Below are 20,946 nucleotides of genomic sequence, written 5' to 3' on the forward strand. Positions count from 1 at the left end.
GTTTTAGATAGCCACACGGACATCAGGCGGGTGCTTTAGATGGCCACCTGGTCGTTGGGTGGGTGCTTTTAGATAACCACCTGGTGTGGCTTTTCTAAGCTTCTAAGTTTCTAAGTCTCTAAGTCTCTGAGCTTCTAAGTCTATAAATTTCTAAGTCTCTAAGTTTCTAAGCTTCTAAGTTTCTAAGTCTCTAAGTTTCTAAATCTATAAGTTTAAAGGTTTCTAAGTTTCTAAATCTATTTTCAGTTGAAACCCCATCTCTACTAAAAATACAAAAATTAGCCGGACATGGTGGCACACACCTATAATCTCAGCTACTTGGGAGGCTGAGGCAGGAGAATCACTTGAACCTGGGAGGCAGAGATTGCAGTGAGCCGAGATCGCACCATTGCACTCCAGCCTGGGTGACCAAAGCAAAACTCCATCCAAAAAAAAAAAAAAATACGAAATGGAAAATTCCAGAAATAATTCATACATTTCAACTTGCTGCTGTTCTGAGTAGTGCGATGAAATCTTGCACCGTCCCACTTCATTCTGGAATGTGAATCATCCCTTAGTCAAGCATACCCATGCCTTATATGCTACCCACCCGTTAGTCACTTAATAACCATCTCAATTATGAGATCCACTGTCCCAGTGCTTGTGTTCAAGTAACCTTTATTTTGCTTAATAATGGTTTCAAAACATAAGAGTAGTGATGTTGACATATTGTTTTATTTGTTCTATTTTATTATTAGTTATTGTTAATCTCTTACTATGCCTAATTTATAAATTATACTCTATCATAAGTATGTATGTATAGGACAGAACACATGTATATAGAGTTCGATGCTATCCATGGCAGTATATGTAGAGTTTGATACTATCCATGGTTTTGTGCATTCACTGGGGGTCTTGGAACATATCCCCCATGGATTAGGGGTACTACTGTGTTAATAATCATTGTAGTTAACACTTACTGAATGCTTTCTATGTGTCAGTATTATACATGACCCTCTTTTATCTTTGTAGTTTTATGAGGTACTATTATATATATAAGAAACTGAATCACAGAAAGACGAAGATTCTCACTGAAGGCAACATGGCTGTGTGGTGGGCCTGGGTTTGAAATTCAGAGTCAGGGCTCCTGACTACCATACTATAATGCATAGGCCTTATGTGGCATTCGACATGAGATTATAGTTTAGGCCCTGACACTTACTTGCTATATGACTTTGCCCCAAACCTGAGTGTCCTCAAATGGTGATGATAAGAAGTGCAGTCCTGTAATCCCAGCACTTTGGGAGGCCGAGATGGGTGGATCACAAGATCAGGAGATCGAGACCATCCTGGCTAACACGGTGAAACCCCGTTTCTGCTAAAAAACACAAAAAACTAGCCGGGCAAGGTGGCGGGCGCCTGTAGTTCCAGCTACTCGGGAGGCTGAGGCAGGAGAATGGCGTAAACCCAGGAGGCGGAGCTTGCAGTGAGCTGAGATCTGGCCACTGCACCCCAGCCTGGGCGGCAGAGCCAGACTCTGTCTCAAAAAAAAAAAAAAAAGAAGTGCAGTCAAAAGATTGTTAAGGATACTTAGATAATGTCTAGGGAGAATTTAACATGGTCCTTGTTGATAGTCAGTACGCAACAAATGTCATCTGTCCTTCTCCCCCCTCCTCCTCACCTTTAACCAAATAACTCAAATAGTATGAGTGCTTTTAACAGTGATGATTTATTAAAAGAAACAACCCCTCTTCCCTGCCTCCCATATCCCCTGTAGTCCCTATCCACAGGCTCGCCATTTTCATCCATCTTCTTAGTCAAGGAACTCCAGACAGTCACATCTTGGAAGATAGGAACTCCAAGAAGGGATGCTTATCTTAGAGAAAGATGATCCTTAAGATAACTCTTCATCTGAGAAAAAGACAAAAAAATTATGCCCCAGACCTGCTGGTTTGGGGACCTGGGTCCACAGAATACAATCAAGAGGCAACAGTTCCTGATTTGGGAAATCAATCACACCTGCAAAGAGCCAGCCAGGCCCTAAGCACCCCAAGGATTGCAGGTGGATTGGCCAAATAATACATTCTGAACACAAAGGGTTTTTATTTAAAGTGTGTGCTGATTCTTTTGTGTTTAGTGCAACTTAGTTTATAATCAAAACTGAATTATGGTAGCTTTTTATTATGCATTTTTCAACTAATGGCTACTGAAAACAAATAAATTATCCTGTGAGGCCCCTGAGACATTTTCACAGAAAAGGGGTTCTCATAAGTCAACATGGCAGTGTACATCACAGGGTTAAAATGAACATACTTTTCTAGGATGGAGTGCAGTGGTGCAATCTCGGCTCACTGCAAGCTCCGCCTCCCGGGTTCACACCATTCTCCAGCCTCAGTCTCCTGAGTAGCTGAGACTACAGGTGCCCGCCACCATGCCCGGCTAATTTATTTATTTATTTTTTCGTATTTTTAGTAGAGGCAGGTTTTCACCGTGTTAGCCAGGATGGTCGCATCGCCTGACTTCGTGATCCTCCCGCCTCAGCCTCCCAAAGTGCTGGGATTACAGGCATGAGCCACCGCACCCGGCCAATGAACATACTCTTTAGTCATCAATTTTACATCTTAGAATTTGTCCCAAGGACAAATATGTATACAGTTTAGTACTTGTTACAGTCCTATTCATAATATCAAAATAAGAAATATCTTAAACATGTATTACTAAAGGTTGCTAAGTATCTGAGCATAGATGATGAACTTCTATCAAAGATGATGGGATAGAAGCATTAGTATTGACATTAAAGTTGTTTGAGGCTGGGCATGGTGGCTCAGGCCTGTAATCCCAGCACTTTAGGAGGCCAAGGTGGGCGGATCATGAGGTCAGGAGATCAAGACCACAGTGAAACCCCGTCTCTACTAAAAATACAAAAATATTAGCCGGGCACGGTGGCTGACGCCTGTAGTCCCAGCTACTCAGGAGGCTGAGGCCGGAGAATGGCGTGAACTCAGGAGGTAGAGCTTGCAGTGAGCTGAGATCATGCCACTGCACTCCAGCCTGAGGTGACAGAGCAAGACTCCGTCTCAAAAAAAAAAGGCACAAGATTATCTCATTTTTATATAAATATTATATATTTGTGTATGTTTAAAATATGCACCAAAGTGTTAAGCAGACATTGTTTTGAGGTGGGGGATTATGTGTGATTTTTATCATTTTGCTTAAATAAATAGTCTGATTTTGCTCCAGGACATACTGGGTTAGGGAATTATTTTAAAGGTCTGGAAACCACCATCTTGTGATGGATGCATCTTTTTCTTGGGAAGGTTGGGGGAAGAGGGAGACAGGTTTCTGTCCTACTCATTTCTGGAAAGTCCCACTGAGGCTAAGTGCACAACCTACCTAGACTGAACAACGTTTGGGAAAGCAGAGAGGGCCGGGTGTTTTTACCTGTCCTTACTCTGCAACACACTCATGACCACACCCATTGCTGACACAGTGCTCTCCGGGATTGCAGTCCCAGTCACCTGTGCAGAGCTCGACGCAGGTACCTATGGAAGAACAGATGTGCTGAAAACCACCATACTTTTGGGACAGATGCTACAAGAACAGTCCTTGATTAAGAAGTCAGTTCTGCATTTTTCTTTTCATTCATTATGCAATATGATTTATTACTTGCAGAATAATATCATTAACATCTTATACATTCCAGTTAAAGGCAATGCATTCACATGATCTCAAAAAAGTAAGGTCTACTTTAGAGATGGGGATAATTGTGTTTGTGGAGGGGAAGTGCAAAGAAGCCCACTGAAACGTCTTCACTCCCCACTCTGCAGGGAATAGAGTGGAGAAGAAGAGACTCACACTTACCACGTGTCATCGGGAGTCCCTTGCAGTCACCCCATGCAGTGAGTCTTACTAGGCCCACTTTACAGGTGTGGCAGTTGGGGCTCAAAGAGGTGACTTGCTAGCCAGTGGGTACAGAAGTGAGATTCAACTGAGATTTGCCTGGCTCCTCAGTCTGAGCACCTTCTGCTATCCCACATGGTGAAGCTCATCCTGACATAAGTACATATCTCCAAATTTCAAGGAGTCATTCCGGACCTGATTGGAGGCTCCCAAGTTCCCAGAACATCAAGCTCTTTGAGGACCAATGAAGTAGGTTCAAAGAGTTGGTTAGGATTCTACCGGCTTCTAGGAAAACATACTCAGAACTCTGGATGAATATGTACTGTACTTTGATTGGCTACTCAGCTGTTAGCAGGAATTTCTTTACCTGATTATGTCTCTGGATCTTTCTGGGACTTGTCTCATCTGTAAAAAGGGGCCCCTGGGTTCAGCAGGGGTAATGAGTTTTATTCTCCATTGTCAACTTCAGTCAATGGAGGTGGCTGTCTGATGCTGTTTTGAGAAGGGTCAGACACCTTGTCCAGGTTCAAAGAGAATGAGTGCTAGGACTGATTAGCAGTATCTGAGGGGTGTAAGAAGGGGACCTGGTGGGATATCTTCAATGTAGTTGTAGACCTCAGAGAAAATCAATACCATCCCCCCATGCTTCCCGTAGCTTTTGTTGATTTGTGGTGAGCAGGCTGAAGATCCCTCTTCACCACTCACAGCAGTTTGACTTATTAAATCAATAATATCTACTTATTAAGTATATATCTGTTGATTTCTTACTATGTATAAAAGAGGAAATTATTCAGCAAATACAAAGATGTAAGACAAACAGCTTAGAGTCTAACAATATGGATAAGACATATTCAAAGTACTAAAAACAAAGCAATATGTAACAAGTGTCCTAAGAGTGGTATATTTGAAGAATTAAAGAGTCTCAGCTGGGTGTGGTTGCTCATGCCTGTATTCCCAGCACTTTGGGAGGCTGAAGTGGGAGGATCGCTTGAGCACAGAAGTTTGAGACCCAGTCTCTACAGTTTTTTTTTTTTTTTTTTTAATTATCTGGGCTTAGTGGCACATGCCTGTGGTCCTAGCTACTTGGGGGACTGAGATAGGAGGATCACTTGAGCCCAGGAGATTTAGGCTGCAGTAAGCCATGATTGTGCCACTGCACTCTGGTCTGGGCAACAAAGCAAGATCCTGCCAAAAAAAAAAGGCTCAGAGAATATGACATTACTTCCAATTAGATTAATCAGAAAAGGTGAGTTTTGAAGTGCAGGAATCTTTTTAAGTCAGAACTGAGGGGCATGGGTGGAGTGTTGTGAGAAGAAAAAAGAATTACTAACAACAATTCACAAGGGGAAATGCAGGGCTGGGATTAGGGTGAGGCAAGTGAGGTGCCTAGGGCATGCGATTCCAGGAGGCCCTTGCACAATGCTGGCGGTGAGCACCCGTTTAATGTTTGCACCCTGGGTACCTCATCCACTTCACTCCTCACCCTGAAATACAAGGAACACAGGAGGAGTGGCAAATGGAGGGCTGGCTAAGTGTTAGGGAACAGCTGGAAATGAAGCAGGAAAAGTAAATAGGGTATCGATAAAGTTACGGGGCGTGGGGGGTGCAGATCTTGAGGGCCTTAGGAGTTTGGACCTCATTTGATAGATCAAGACAGGGATGTGATTGATGTTTAATTAGGAAGATTATTCTGGCATGAGAGCCTAGAATGGAACAGAATGCAACAAGCAAGCAAACTGCAGCAGAAAGACAGGGGCAGGGAGAGCTGTTAGGAAGCTCCTGGCATGGCCCAGACATGAGGTCATCGGGGCTGGAAATACTGCGTGACAATGGGAGATGGCAGGGGAAGGAAAGAACATATGCAAGAGACACTTTCAGAGAATGGACAGTATTTGGCAACCAGTTTAATGTTGAGGGAAGGAGAGCAAAGAAGAAAAGAAAGTAATAACTGAATCCAATAATGTTTAGAGAGAAGAATAAAATATCATGAAGGATAATGCAGGAGAAAAGAAAGTTTGAGAACTGAGGAGTGGCAAGCAGTGTCAGACACTACAGAGGTTAAAGACTTGGCGACTGAGGAGTCACGAGATTTGTCCACAGAATCTGGAAGAGAAGTTTCAGGAGAGTGATGGGGCAGGGCTGGAGGCTGTAGGCCATCTTCAAGGGGTCAAGGAATGACTTATTGGGAAGTAAGAACAGAGAACTAAGATTACTCCTTTGAGAATGTTGGTAAAAGGAAAAGAAGAGATTGAGATGATTAATGTTTAACATGATTAAGAAAATATTTTCTCTAGGTGATCCAATTTATTTGTAGCAAGAGAGGAAGAAGCTTATGGAGAGGGAGATGGCAGGAGTCAGAGGGTGGCTGATGAGGGGGAAAGAAGGGAGGTACAGAGAGTCCAAATGGAGCGGTGACCCAGGGAAAGGAGTGGGGGAAAGTGGAGGTAGAAGAAAAGAGATTCTGCTCTGGGGAGCTGAGTAGCACTGGAGGGTCCCTGCAGTGGCCCTTTAAGACCTTTTCTTCTCTCCTTTCTTCCCCTCTCCTCCCCAGCACACACTGGTCCCTGATGTCCTCCTTTCTGGCCCCCTCATTCAAGGAAAAATGAACTGGGCTACTTTTTGCCTGGACTTACCCAAAAGTCTCAACGGTCTCACTGCAGCCTGAAGCCCTTGTACCTCTAGGCTGAAGATGATGAGAATCACAAGGAGGAGGAAGGCTGCCAACTTCATGTTGCTGTTAGAAGGCTTTAGAAATCACAGCAGGGCTGAGAGCAGCTGAAATTTATACCTTCCACCTGCTGAGCTGGAATGCAAGGCCAGGGGTGGGACTAGGGACTGCAGACACCTAAGCCCTGCCCAGAAACTGACATTTCCGGAGAACAGCCACCTACCTTGTGTACCCTGGGTCCTTCCACGTTACCTAAGCAAGGCTCTGAGCCAAGGGAACACCCTCCTCTGACAGACAGATAGGACTACTACACCAGGCCGGGTGCAGTGGCTCACATCTGTAATGCCAGCACTTTGGGAGGCTGGGGCAGGAGGTTCACTTGAACCCAGGAGTTCAAGACCAGCCTGGGTTACAAGAGCAAGACCCTGTCTCTACAAAATTAAAAAAAAAAAAAAAAAAAATTAAATAATGAAAAAGATTCCTAAATCAAAAAAGCTGTGAGTGACTGAGAAAAGGGCTGGCATAAGTATTGAACATAAGTATTGAATGTCTGCTATGGGCCAGGCATGGGCTCGGCAAGAGAGAATCCCAAAGAGAAATTACAGTCTGGGAGCTAGGTGCCAGGTAGCAAGGGTGCAGTCTGCTCTTTCCCTTCTTCCCCCGACCCACCCACCCCCAACTTCCAGGCCTAGCACCTCTGGAAATGAGGGTAGGGAAAAGCAGTACAGAACAGGCAGGGATGTTCCTTATCACCTGCTGGTGGTACAGAGGTGACCTCAGTCTCCCACTGCTTTGGTCTGATTCTCTCTGCTGCTGGGCACCTAGGCAGTGATGGTCTTTGCCTGTAGGAGCTATGTAATTTTCTTGAGATAAAGCTCTGCTTCCTCTCATCCAGCTTCATTTCTGAGAACCCAAACTCAAGTTACACATATTAAACTCTTCTAGGATATCTCTCATCCTGCAGTTCTGGGGTGGGAGTGGGGGTGGGGCCATAGTAACCAACCTGCTGGGGAGTGAGGTTTCATTTCCCCCTCCTTGTAGCACTCCTAATCTAGACGAATGATTTTCTTAAACACACACTACCCTTGTTTTTTTTTTTTTAGTGGGGAGTGGGGGTGGTGTCAGGTAGGGAGAAATATGCCCTCTTCCCTCTCCAATGGCAAGGAAGCTGGAGACATATATAACCTTTGGCCATGTGTCCTGTGTCCCAAAAGATATATAATATGAGACAAGGAGGATACCTGGGCTGGTAGAGGGTAGTGGGATAAGTTTGCAACCTTGTGATAGTCCCCCTGGGCCACTTTCTAAAGTGAAGTCAACTTTAGACTTCACTTGTAAGTCTAAAGTACTTGATGTTTCACTTCTGGTTCCTAATTCTGAGGCTACAGGGAGAGACCCCCTCTGTTCTACTTCATGTATCACAGTTCCTGAAACGCTATTAGTTAGAGGTCCTTTGGGCAAACAGCTGACCTTTTCTGCAAATCCTTCTTATCTAACAAGACCCAGCCTAAATGTCACCTCCAAAACTTTCCTCAACCTCCATCCACCCCAGGAGAGTAACATTCTCTTGGTACTTATCTTGTCATAGGACTTATCAGACTCTATTGTAATTAATTATTGTGATGATTTTACATTTCTCTCTTGTATCTTGATGGCTAGCATGGGGTCTTACTGATCTTTCGTCCTCAGCGCTCAATCATGGGCACTTATTGTCCTCACTAATGTGTGTTTTGGGAGGATGAGGAGAATTCAGAGAGCCGTTGTAATTAGGAAGACACTCACATGGCTTCCAGTACAGATAGGCATTATTACTGCCATGTTACAGTTGAGGAGACTAAGCCACGGAGAGTTTTAGTAGCCCAAAATAATAGTTAAATGCAGAACCACAACTAAACTCCAAAGACAGTGGTCTAAACTAGTACACATGACTGTCAGGCTACATCCAAATTCTTAGAAAATAATTTGGACTCATCTCTGGGTACAGATAAATGACCGTTTTGAGGTCAGAGAATTCTGTTTCATCGAGTGTGGCACTCATAATCATGATTTCATTAGCGTAGAATAACTGCTTTGAGCTAAGCAACTTACTCTAGAGGCTTTGGAGTGCTCAATCAGATTAAAAATAGGTGCCATCCACCCAAAACTGTTACTTTGGATTTCAGTGAGTTGAGGAACAGCATGATGACCCTTATTGCTGGCTGTTTACTAAGGTCATTTCGAGGTTGTGAAAAGAAGCCTGATCCAAGTACAGCACAGTGGCTGAGAGTGAGGACCCCGGAGTGTGACAGGTCTGGTTTGCATCTGGCTCCACTACTTGCTAGCTGTGTGACCTTGGGAAAATTAACTTCCCTTTCTGAGCCTCACTTCTCTTTTCTATAAAGTGGGGATTATAATTCCTACTTCAATGTTGGACAGACCAAATTACAATATATGTACACAAACATACTCCTGGCACAGAGCCCTCAACACTAGCAGCTACTATTCTTGTGAATTTCTGTGAAAGGGGATGCGTGTCTTTCTATTCCCTAGAGCGGGGCACCTACAGACAGCTCATGCAAAGTGTATCATTTCATTAAGGAAATATCTCAAGATAAAGAAAACTCAGAACCTGTCCCTATTTTATTCTGCTGGATATTGTAAACTGAACCATGAGAGACTCCAAGGCTGAAGCTAGTATTACTGTCACTTCCATAGCTCTATGTGGGCTCATGATTTCCATATGGAGATCAGGAAGCTTCGTATGTGACCAATTCTGCCTCAAGAGTCATTAGCCAGGGGAGGGTCAAAAAAATCACAGTCTTACATAATTTCCTCACAAGGTGACAAAGAGCATAGCAATTGTCTACAGGGTACTGTCGCCACCCAAAGGGCTCCTGCTCCCAGTGAGAGCCTTTACAATATGAGAGGGTCATTATCAGCAATGGCTTGTGAGTACTCAGCTCTCCCAAATATCAGCTCCACTGCTCCTTATGCTCTGAAACTAGAGCATGAGACCAAGACCTGGGTTTCTGGGAGGGGCCTGCAAGAGATAGCTGGACACCACAGTAAGTATGTGTCCTTCCACCTACACCTCTTCATCTTGTACCAGATCTAGAGAGTGTAGATAGTGTAGCAGGTAAGCCTAAGAATCTGAGCTCAGGAACCAGATCACCTGGACTCAGATCCTGACTCCAACTTAGTAGCTGCATGACCGAGGACAAGTTGTTTAATCCCAACATCATGTTGCTGGGGGAAGTTTCCTTTGATGACAACACAGATGGGCAGAGATGGGCTGAGATTTACGTCTTCCCTCCCAGCATGTGCGTCCTGGGTGATGACACAGGTATTTGTAAGCTTAAGCCACAATAGGAAGCTGACCTTTCTGGATTCTATAGATCTATGTTTAGCATTAAGTATTTTCAAACAAGCTTTCTAAGCCAAGGGAAACAGCTTCTTCCACCTAATAATTAAGACTTCTAAAGAATGGTAGCCACTTTGAATGACAGAGAGAAACAGGGCAGGGAGAAAGGAACTGGCATATACTGGGCCAATTCCTTCTATGTGCTAGATTTTACCGCCCAACTTTTAAAGATCAAAAACATTGTCAAGGTTGTCTTCATTTCACACCGGAAGAGACAGTAGCGTGCCCAGGTTTACACAACTTAATTACCCAAGTCTTTCTGATTTCAAATCCCAGCCTCTCTCCTTCACATGACACTGTTTATGACTCTACTTTACACACTCCCATTTACCAGATTTTAGATCCAAATATTAATATTACAGGGCTCAAGTCTTGGCCTAGGAACAAGGACTGGCATCTTCTTTTCTTCTTCCCCCAATCCTCACAGAACTATCTAGAATTCCTCATTCAATCACAGTATCTGAAATGTTAACAAGTAGAGACTTCCTAGGGTAAAAAGCCTCTTGGCTGTTCAGATGTAGGAAAATCCCGTATTTGATTATTATAACATTTTGCTTCTTCTTTCCAACTTGAAGAAAACTTAAGTCTTCTTGTATTACAAGTTCTCAGAAATGTTGATCCATCTTTTGTATCTAAGTTTTGTGTTTTTTTCTCCTATTGCAAAAGCTGCTCCAAATTCAGCCCTGCTGCTCCATAGGCTCTGAATGTTCAGAAGAACATTCACGTTACGAGGATGACTCCATGGAATGCTTGATCACTAAGTTTGGTAACTAGCTGGTCAGTCTTTCACTTTAGCCACGGTTGGGGAGGAAAGCCTCTATATGAGTGGCAGAGGCTGGCTGGCTGTTTAGCAGACTCATTTTTTCTTTCTGAGGACACAGTAGCTTACATTTCCTAGCTTTCTTTGCCATTGGTTTGCTACGGCCAAGCAGTTGAGTTCTAGCTAATGGAATATAAGCAGAAGTGATGCACCCCACTTCCAGGGTGAGACGCCTAACTCCCCTGCTGCCCATGCACAGCCTTCCACTCTCTCCTTCCTATTGCTAGCATGAAGCACATAAGCAAGCTGTCTTGGAAGCCACGTGTTGAAGCTAGTGAGGACTACAAGGTGAAAGGAGCCTGGTCCCGGAATCACCACTTGGAGGAAAGCTGCTTGCTGTTCAAGTACACCAGTTTTGAATTTCACACGGGAAGGGATAACCAGTAAGGGATAACAAGTTAAACCAGTAAGATTTGGGTTTCTGACCCCCTAGCTGACCAACAGATCAGCTGACCCCCTTCTGATCCCGTAGCTGACTGACAGATTCATGAGAAATATTGGGGGAACCCGCCCCCCAGTATTTCAATGTAGGTCCTTTCTATTTTCCATAAGTGTCAGCCAGCTGAGAAAGAATACAAAGAGAGGAATGTTACTGCTGGGCTGCCAGGGGTGACATCACATATCGGTAGGACCATGATGCCCACCTGACCCTCAAAACCAGCAAGTTTTTATTAAGGATTTCAAAAGGGGAGGGGGTGTATTAACAGGGAGTAGGCACAAAGATCACATGCTTTAAAGGGCAAAAAGCAGAACAAAGATCACAGGCTTCTGAGGAAACAGGAGAAGGGCAAAAGTAGAACTCCTGACAAGGGTCTATGTTCAATGGTGCACATAATGTCTTGATGAACATCTTAAGGGAAAACAGGGTTTGAGAGCCAAGAACTGGTCTGATCACAAATTTACCAGGGCCGAGTTTTTCCCCACCTTAGTAAGCCTGAGGGTACTGCAGGAGACCAGGGCGTATTTCAGTCCTTATCTCAACCACATAGGACAGACAGTCCCAGGGTGGCTGTTTATAGACCTCCCCCTAGGAATGCATTCCTTTCCCAGAGTATTAATATTAATATTCCTTGCTAGGAAAAGAATTTAGCAATATCCTTCCTACTTGCACGTCCGTTTATAGGCTCTCTGCAAGAAGAAAAATATGGCTCTTTTTGCCCGACCCCGCAGGCAGTAAGACCTTATGGTTGTCTTCCCTCATTCCCTAAAAATCGCTGTTATTCTGTTCTTTTTCGAGGTGCACTGGTTTCATATTGTTCAAACACACAATCAATTTGTACAGTTAACACAGTTATCACAGTGGTCCTGCGGTGACGTCCATCCTTAGCTTACAAAGATACCAGAATTAAGAGATTAAAGTATAACAGGCATAAGAAATTATAAAAGTAGGCCGGGCGCAGTGGCTCAAGCCTGTAATCCCAGCACTTTGGGAGGCCGAGATGGGCAGATTACGAGGTCAGGAGATCGAGAGCATCCTGGCTAACACGGTGAAACCCCGTCTCTACTGAAAAAAAAAATACAAAAAACTAGCCGGGCATGGTGGCGGGCGCCTGTAGTCCCAGCTACTCAGGAGGCTGAGGCAGGAGAATGGCATGAACCCGGGAGGCGGAGCTTGTAGTGAGCTGAGATCCGGCCACTGCACTCCAGCCTGGGCGACAGAGCGAGACTCCATCTCAAAAAAAAAAAAAAGAAATTATAAAAGTATTACTTGGGAACTGACAAATGTCCATGAAATCTTCAAATTTATGTTCCTCTGCTGTGGCTCCAGCCAGTCCCTCTGCTTGGGGTCCTGACTTCCTGCAACACTGTCCCTTTCTTTTTATATAAATGTGCCATGGCAATGAAGGCTTGTTCATTCTCTCGGTTTTGACACAGGATTCTTTGACTGGTCCGGCACACTAAAGACGAGCTGATTAAACAGAGAAACATAATTCCAAAATTTACTACAGTGGAGCCCCCAATAGACTTAATCCAAGTCATGGGGTTTAACCCATATTTTCTGCCACCTGATCTAATACCTCAGCTCCAGGCACAATGGATAAATGAGCTTAAGAGGCTTCAAAAATTTGTTTATTTAATTTAGTTATGTCCAATGATAAATTATCTTCCCTACCCAGAAGGTGTCCTTTGACCATTTCCCATGAATGATCAGTCTTATTATAGGAATGCAGGATGATACAGAAATCAGAGGTATTCCAGTCACTCTGCATTTGCATGTGATGTTTGAGACTTATTAGCCGATCCCCAAGCCAAATAACAGACTGTCTTAAATCATTAATTTGATTAGCTAATTTCTGATCAATGCCTTGTTGAGAATTCCACATTTGGGTGGAATTGGTTGGCCAATTATTAACAAAATGAGCCGTTTGAATAGATTGGTGTAATGCCACTCTGGCAGTGATGGCCAGTGCAGTGACTGTAATTAGGTCCATGATCACAGCAATTAAAGTGAAAACAAATCTCTTAGATCTTTTGAGAATTTGTTGTAATACTTCATTAATTAAATGTACTGAGGGGGAAGATTCCCAAGGTCTGAGTAAAGTTGCCGGTATCTAGATTCCTTCTCGAGCTCGAACCAACATTACACTTTTCCTGGAGTCAAAACGGGAGTTAACACAAGTGTATAAGTGACAATGCATTGGACAGTTTGATTGTCCAAATTTTGATACTTCCCACTAACAGCAGGCTTAACACAGCTCTGAATAGGAATAGTCAGGTTGGAGGTAAACAAAGCAGAATGTTTGAATCTATGTTGATACTGAGGGAGAGAAGCGGTGGTGGTCACACCAGATTATCTCCACCATAAAGAAGCAGTCCGAGGTGCCCAGGGATGCTGGAGAGGTAGAGGGGCATACCTGGGTTGAGAAGAATTATCATAATGCCAATTGGAGTCCCATAAAGGGGAATCAAAAAGAGGAAAAGGGTTCAAAGGGGATTTATCATGGCGGTAGTGGGGACAACAGACAGAAAAGTTTCCCCTTCCCATACTCACAGTCCAGACATGGCAATAGCCAATTTCCAAAGTTCTGGGTGTTCTGGGCTCAGAATGGGGAATATCATATGAGGCCTTGGTGGGGGAGGGGGGGTAATGCCCTTATCTTCCCATTTTTAAGGGAAAGAACAAACTGAACCTCCTATGCAAAGTAGGATGATGATCCTTGTCCTCCCAATAAGAGATAAAATAAGTAGCCTCCAGGCATTCCCCCAGAGGAGCAATTGTTTTTTAAATAGCCCTTTGGTGCCCAGTCTACTACTAAACCATATGAGTCATTTTTTAATACTACTGCATGTGAGTTAATACAATCTTCCCAAATTAAAGTTTTAGATGGGCCCTCAAAATTTTTAGGACATGGTTTTCCTACAGGTTTATATTGAAAGTATGAGGTATCTCCTATTACTCCCCTTTTCATTTGTCCTAAAGGAGAAAGGGAGAGGCTGGAGACCAAATGTCCCCATTATCCTGTAGCCAATCTCTCCAGAAGATAAGCAGCCCAGACTTGAGTTTCTAGATGGATACAACCAGGTGCGTGTCCCAGGCACAGAGGAGGGTATTTATAACCCATAGTAACATTAAATGCAGTGCCTTCTGGTTGAGTGGGGCAACGGTCATCTATAGCTCCAGGCAACAACACACTATCATTAGTATGGATTTCTGCAGAGCAGCCATCCAGGTAAGAGGTTGAATAAGTGGAGGAAAAAGCACATAAGCCTAATAATAATTTTGTGTAGCAGGTAAATTCGTTTGAGGGGAAACTAGTGAGACAGAAAGTATAAGGAGGAGAATTATTAAATAAAACCTATTGTAAGTGAGATCCAGTGCTGAAAGAGGAAGAGAAGAACAGAGGGATGTTTTCAGGCTAACAGAAATGGTGAGATTTTTAGGTTCATAAGGAGAAAAAGGGAATTAGGAGAAGTGGGATTAGTTAGAGGGGTATCCATGCCATTAGGGAGGATTGAACCAGACGCATTTTGATTTGGCCTGCCAGTTTCTGAGGAGTCAGCACAGATCTCACCAGGTATGAAGGCAGTCTCTGACGCTGATGTCTTTTCCTGGTAGTTTTCATTTTCAGTATTCACATGAAGTTTAAGTCTTCTAGTGGGCACCCAGACAGGGAATTGATGATCTGGTGAAACGCAAACATACCCTCTTCCCCACATTATAATTGTTCCAGGTTCCCAGGTATTGGTCTGGGAGTTTTTCCATAACACTGGCTTGCCTTCATTTAGGGAGAATTTTTCACCTGTATAGTGGTGTTCAGCTGCAGTCAGAGTATTGTCTTTAGGAAAATTTAGAAAGTTTAAAGTAAACAAAGCTAAATGTAATTGGGAGTGGGGAGTGGTTGAATTATGCTTTTAAACCAGCCTTGTCTTTTACAGTAACTTGAAGAGGTTTAGTAATTCCTTCATGTTTTGGACCAAGACCGAGTCTGGGAGCAAACCTCATGTTTTCCATTATATGTTGACTGGGAGCACTATAAGAGTTATGTGGAATATTAATTTCAGCCCCCTCATTGTGCCAGCAAATCTCTACCCCAAAGATTAATGGGGATTGGCATGATACAAGGCTGAATTTTACCCTTTTGACTATCAGGGCCAGTACAAGGCAAGATAAATGTGCTCTGGTGAACTTCATCAGCTTTCCCAACACCTACTAGTCCCATGTTAGCAGGACGTTTAAGCCAGGAGGAAGGCCATAAATCAGAGGAAATAATAGAAGCATCAGCCCCAGTATCTGCTAGGCCCTCAAACTTTTTTCCTTGAATGTGTATAGTGCAGGTGGGCCATTGTTTAGAAATTACGTTAATCCAATAAGCAGCTTTTTCACCACTGGAGCCCATCCCAGGGCTCTATGTCTTATCTCCTTTGTTTAAAACAATATTAGGTAGTAAAAGTAATTGAGCAATTGACTCACCGGCCGGAATGGAAACAGGAACCTTGGCAGACACCATAAGTTTAATCTCATCAGAGGAATCAAAATTAATGAGACCAGTATGAACAGTGATTCCTTTAGCAGAGGTGGATGCCCTACCTAACACCAGGCCCACCGAACCTTGAGGTAAACGGCCAGTGACCCCTGTGGGGACAATTAAAGGCAAAGAATTAGGTAGTAAACTTAGAGGAATGGTACTACAGAGATCGACCACCCTGCCCCCTACTGTGGAGGTAGACAAGCATTGTACTGAGACAGAAGAGGCTGGGGCCCATCTGGGTTGGCTGTAGGTAAATTTGTTTGTGCTGGGGGCTGTGTTGGGATGGCCTGAAGTGGAAACGCAACATTGGTCTGAGTCTGAGGTGTCCCATTTGATACTGGGGCCTGAGACTGGCCCCGCTTCCCATTTCCCTGGTTCTGTGGCAAGGGATTTCCATCTATATCAGACTTAGAGAGGCAAGTACTTGCCCAGTGTTTACCTTTACGACAATGAGGGCAAACAGTAGCAGGAGGATTTGGCCATGTTTGTTGAGCTGGCTTGGCCGCTTTTAAGTTTTTAACAGTGCAATTTTTTTGTGGTAACTGCAAGGGATCACAGGATTGGTATGTCACTAGGATGGCACGTGCCAAGGCCCAATCACTCTAAACAGTGATGGGAACATCATTTCCTGTCGGGACCAGTTCCCAGAATTTTGCAGCAACATGACCCATGGTTCCATATCTAATGTTCCCTTTTCAGGAAACCAAGGACAGTGCTCTTCCACCACCCTGAATAGGGTGATGATATTTTCCAAGGGCACCCGAACTCCACCCTGTTTTAACAGGAGTTTAATATAGCAGAGATAAGCATAATGTTTACACTCCATGTGACCCATAGTTACCCCAGACAATACACAGACAACTCACCAATCGTCAGGGAGCCAAACAAGCGTTTCTGTGGACTGGACGGATGAACGTTTTCTCTGTACCTTCCAAAGGGAATCGGGTTCCCACATGCACTTAGGAAATAGAAAACCACGTTGGCCAGATATCAGCAGAACCCACCCCCAATAGTTCAATGTAGGTTCTTTCTATTTTCCATAAGTGTCAGCCAGCTGAGAAATAAAGAGAAAGAGTACAAAGAGAGGAATTTTACAGTTGGGTGGCCAGGGATGACATCCCATGTTGGTAGGACCGTGATGCCCCCCAAGCCTCAAAACCAGCAAGTTTTTATTAAGGATTTCAAAAGGGGAGGGAGTGTACGAACAGGGAGTAGGTACAAAGATCACATGCTTTAAAGGGCAAAAAGCAGAACAAAGATCACAGGCTTCTGAGGAAACAGGACAAGGGCAAAAGTGGAACTCCTGATAAGGGTCTATGTTCAGCAGTGCATGTACTGTCTTGATAAACAAACAACAGAAAACAGGGCTTGAGAGCAGAGAACCGGTCTGACCACAAATTTACCAGGGCTGGGTTTTTTCCCACCCTGAGGGTACTGCAGGAGACCAGGGCATATTTCAGTCCTTATCTCAACCGCATAGGACAGACAGTCCCAGAGTGGCTGTTTATAGACCTCCCCCCAGGAATGCATTCCTTTCTCAGAGTATTAATATTAATATTTCTTGCTAGAAAAAGAATTTAGCAATATCTTTCCTACTTGCACATCCGTTTATAGGCTCTCTGCAAGAAGAATCTCTTTTTGCCTGATCCCGCAGGCAGTAAGACCTTATGGTTGTCTTCACTTGTTCCCTAAAAATCGCTGTTATTCTGTTCTTTTTCAAGGTGCACTGATTTCATATTGTTCAAACACACATGTTTTACAATCAATTTGTACAATTAACACAATTATCACAGTGGTCCTGAGGTGACATACATCCTCAGCTTACGAAGATACCAGGATTAAGAGATTAAAGTATGACAGGCATAAGAAATTATAAAAGTATTATTTGGGAACTGATAAATGTCCGTGAAATCTTCAAATTTATGTTCATCTGCCGCAGCTCCAGCTGGTCCCTCTGTTCGGGGTCCCTGATTTCCCACAACAGAGAATGATCGTTATTTCAAGCCACTGAGCTTTGGGACAATTTACTTTTGTTGCAGCAGCTAATTAAGACAGTGCACATTCTCATTAGTTAGAATGGCTGACTTTGACAAGTCAGCCTAACCTCTTTCTTCTACCAACACCATCACTACCACCATTGCTGCCACCCTCCTATATACTCCTAAACAGAGTGGCTACTTTTGGGGATTCTTAATTTCTTGAAGTCACCATGTGGAGGCCAAAGCAACTCCATGTTAGATGCTAATCTGCCATGTTGCCTTCAGATTAACCTCTGCTCTGGGAAGACCATTAAGATTTCCAGTTTGTCTATTATTCCGTGTGTAAGAGCACATACTTACTGTAAATTCTGCTCTTAGGTCAAAACAACTTTGATGTTATCATACTTTGTCCTACACATCACTTCTGAATCATGTATACCCTTTCCCTGTGGTGTATCAGCCCTGGGTCTGTGGGTTAATGGTGCGGGGATCCACCATGTCATCTCTCCACCACCAGAGACACAGACATGGCTTCTGTTTGTAAAGTCCCTATTAAACATTACCTTTTAAGAGATAGGATTTGTCAGCCTCTTTCTTCAGTCTTTCAGCTTCCTTGTACTTCGGGGGTAGGCTTACATAGATTTGCCCACCATGGAACAACTATAAAGTTTTTCTGAGAAAATGGCATTGTTATAGTTGTGGAGTACTATAATCATATTACATTTAGGAAGTGCCAGCCCATGCTGTATTTCAGATGTAATTTCATTCCTTCCTATGGGCTGCTGCGGCTGGAAGACTTTGGGGTTACATCATTGTGCATTTTGTTGGCATAGGAGAAGGTAATACTTGTGAGTCTCGGGGTTTCAGCATGAAACTGACAAAGGGAGAAGAGGAGAAAAATGGTGGATTGGACACTTTTTTTTTTTTTTTTTTGAGTTGGACCAGCCTGAAATAAGTAAAGATTTCTGGGCCACCAGTGAGTGTCCATTGCAAAGATCCAAGCACACCAGTCAGAAAGCAAATACTTCCCAGGGAGCGTCATGTAGCTTTTAGACTCCAGGGACACTACAAGCCACTGTCAGGTGAGAGGTGCAATTCACACAACCCAGCATAGAGGCCCCCTCTTTATTTCTCAAAGTTTTGGGAGACCCCAAGACCCATAGCCTTTATTTTAGGGACTGTTTAATCGACTTGGCAGAGAAAGAGACTACGTAATTGACTCAGGTCATTTGAGCTCTTAGCATTAACCAAGATCCTGTAACATAGGCAGATTTAGCCCTTTTGTTTCTATTTCTATATTTAATATAAATTTATGTTAAATTCTTGCAAAAATTTAGCTTTTGGCTAAAGTCAGCTTTTGGCCACAGCTGTTGATCAGCAGGGAAACAGAAGGAGAAGAGGGATTTTCACATTTAGCAAGCAACTCATGTGTACCAGTTACACAAAAGCAGGGTTATAGTGAGATATCCAATTCCCATTAGAGAAACAAGGGAGCTGGAACTCAGAGAACATAAGTGACTTGCTCACAGTCAAGGCTTGTGAGTTGCGGTGCTGGGATTAGAGTCAGGCTAACTTGGCTCTAAGGTCCATATTGAATAGAAACCTTCTCTAGGATTCCCTAGCAGACACACATACCTATGCCGTTTCAGGTCCACTCTCAGGTTGCTTCTGCTGGGGCCTTATGAGCCTGAGGGCAGAAACTCATAATCATTTGAGGACCCACGAGGTGGTGCAGTGCAGCATGAACATTTCAAACTCCAGCATGACATTTCAAACCATATAGGGTAGCTCCTTACCCTATATGGTTCCTAGTTGGGGCCCCTGTCACCAGGGAAATGGTGCTGGTTCTCACCCAGAAATAAAGAGGAAGTGACTCTGCTGAATAAGAACGGATATGCATGACTATCCCAACTCCCTGCTCCCTGAATGAAGCAGGGCCTCCTGGCATCACTGGATGTTTGCGACACTATCCCAGGTTGCATTGGCAGCAGCCAACACCAGGGTTTTCCAGTGGCTGAAGTCCAACACATGGTTAATGTCATTGCCTTTTCCTTCCTTCCTTGGGATCAGAGGAATAAATGTCTCTTACATAGAACTGTTCCGCACAGACTTAGAGTGACAGAGGAGTAACTTAACCTATCAAAGGCTATTTTGAGCAAAAGCCACCTTGTGTCTCTGAAGCTGTAGAACTGAGCCACAGGAGGAAACTGTTAAAAGTCGCAGGGTCAAGGACTAGGTACCTATGTTATCCTGACAGCACAGAAGCACAGCCTGAGTCTCTTCTTTGGCTGGGCCCAGGGTGTGCTGGAGAGGCCTGAGAGAAAAAGGAGTGGCCTTTGTGACCAGTGCCCTTTCGATTCACAAGGAACGTCTTCTCTTGTTTAAGTGACTTGGCTGAGCTTGCTACTTCTGCTTTGAGGGTCAAATATCAGGATCAAGACTTTAATTATCCCCAATTTACAGATAATGGAGCCATATTGGGCAGGAAAGAAAGTCACCCCAGGAGAGCAAGTTGGACCTGGGCACTGGCTGAGGACACAGGGGAATGATCATTCAGGATGCAGCTTGTTAAGGGGCTTCCCAAGAGTTCTTGTGATCCAGGTGTTGAGAGGATAGAGCAGAAAGGTTGCCAGGGAGACGAGGGTAGGGTGCACTGCAAGAGTGAGAGAAATTTAAAGAGAACACACAACAAAGCCTTGGGACACTGGGAGGGGGATGGACCACCCTGTTTTGTGCTATGAGAGAAGAGAGCAAGAAAACGAATCTGTGTTAAATCCTGAGAGCCTGCAGGAGAAGCAAATGCCCTTCATTTTGTTCATCCGCAGGGAGACTGGCATCCCTGTAGCTTTGGGAAACCAGGCTAGTGTGGATGCCAGCTCACTCCAGTGGGCCTGACTGGGAGACCATGGGCTGGGGTTCTGGTCTGGGGCTCCTAGGCCTGATGGGAGGAGAGTTCAGTCCCAGGTTTCCTGTACTTCAGCTCATATCCAGACGATGGTAATTGTTGGAATGAGAGACTCAAAGGAAGCTGGAACCTGAACTTTGTTGTTGTCCCATGTGGACACCTGTGTTCACTTTCTAGTTCTACCTCTTGCTGTCTGTGTGTTCTTAGGTAACTCACTTAAACCTTTCTGAGTCTCATTTTCTTCACTTATAAAATAAAAGGCATAACATTTATGTTAGATATTGTCCTGAGGATGAAATGGGAGAATGAGGAGCCTCTTCTGCAT

General features: G+C 43.9%; 2 long non-coding RNA genes across 9 annotated transcripts in view; one reads left to right on the top strand and one right to left on the bottom strand.

Moving 5' to 3' along the window:
• The window catches only part of LOC103242770 (uncharacterized), a 98,470-nt gene that overhangs the window by 11,124 nt on the left and 66,400 nt on the right, over positions 1–20,946 (top strand). The gene's annotated exons all lie outside the window — the stretch shown is intronic.
• LOC103242771 (uncharacterized) lies at positions 1,719–6,620 on the bottom strand. Its single transcript, XR_500855.3, has 3 exons — positions 6,513–6,620; positions 3,421–3,521; positions 1,719–1,890 (listed from the first exon to the last, which is right to left on the bottom strand). It is a non-coding gene; the product is annotated as an uncharacterized lncRNA (long non-coding RNA).

The sequence above is a fragment of the Chlorocebus sabaeus genome, chromosome 16 (genome assembly GCF_047675955.1).
Source record: "Chlorocebus sabaeus isolate Y175 chromosome 16, mChlSab1.0.hap1, whole genome shotgun sequence".
NCBI lineage: Eukaryota > Metazoa > Chordata > Mammalia > Primates > Cercopithecidae > Chlorocebus > Chlorocebus sabaeus.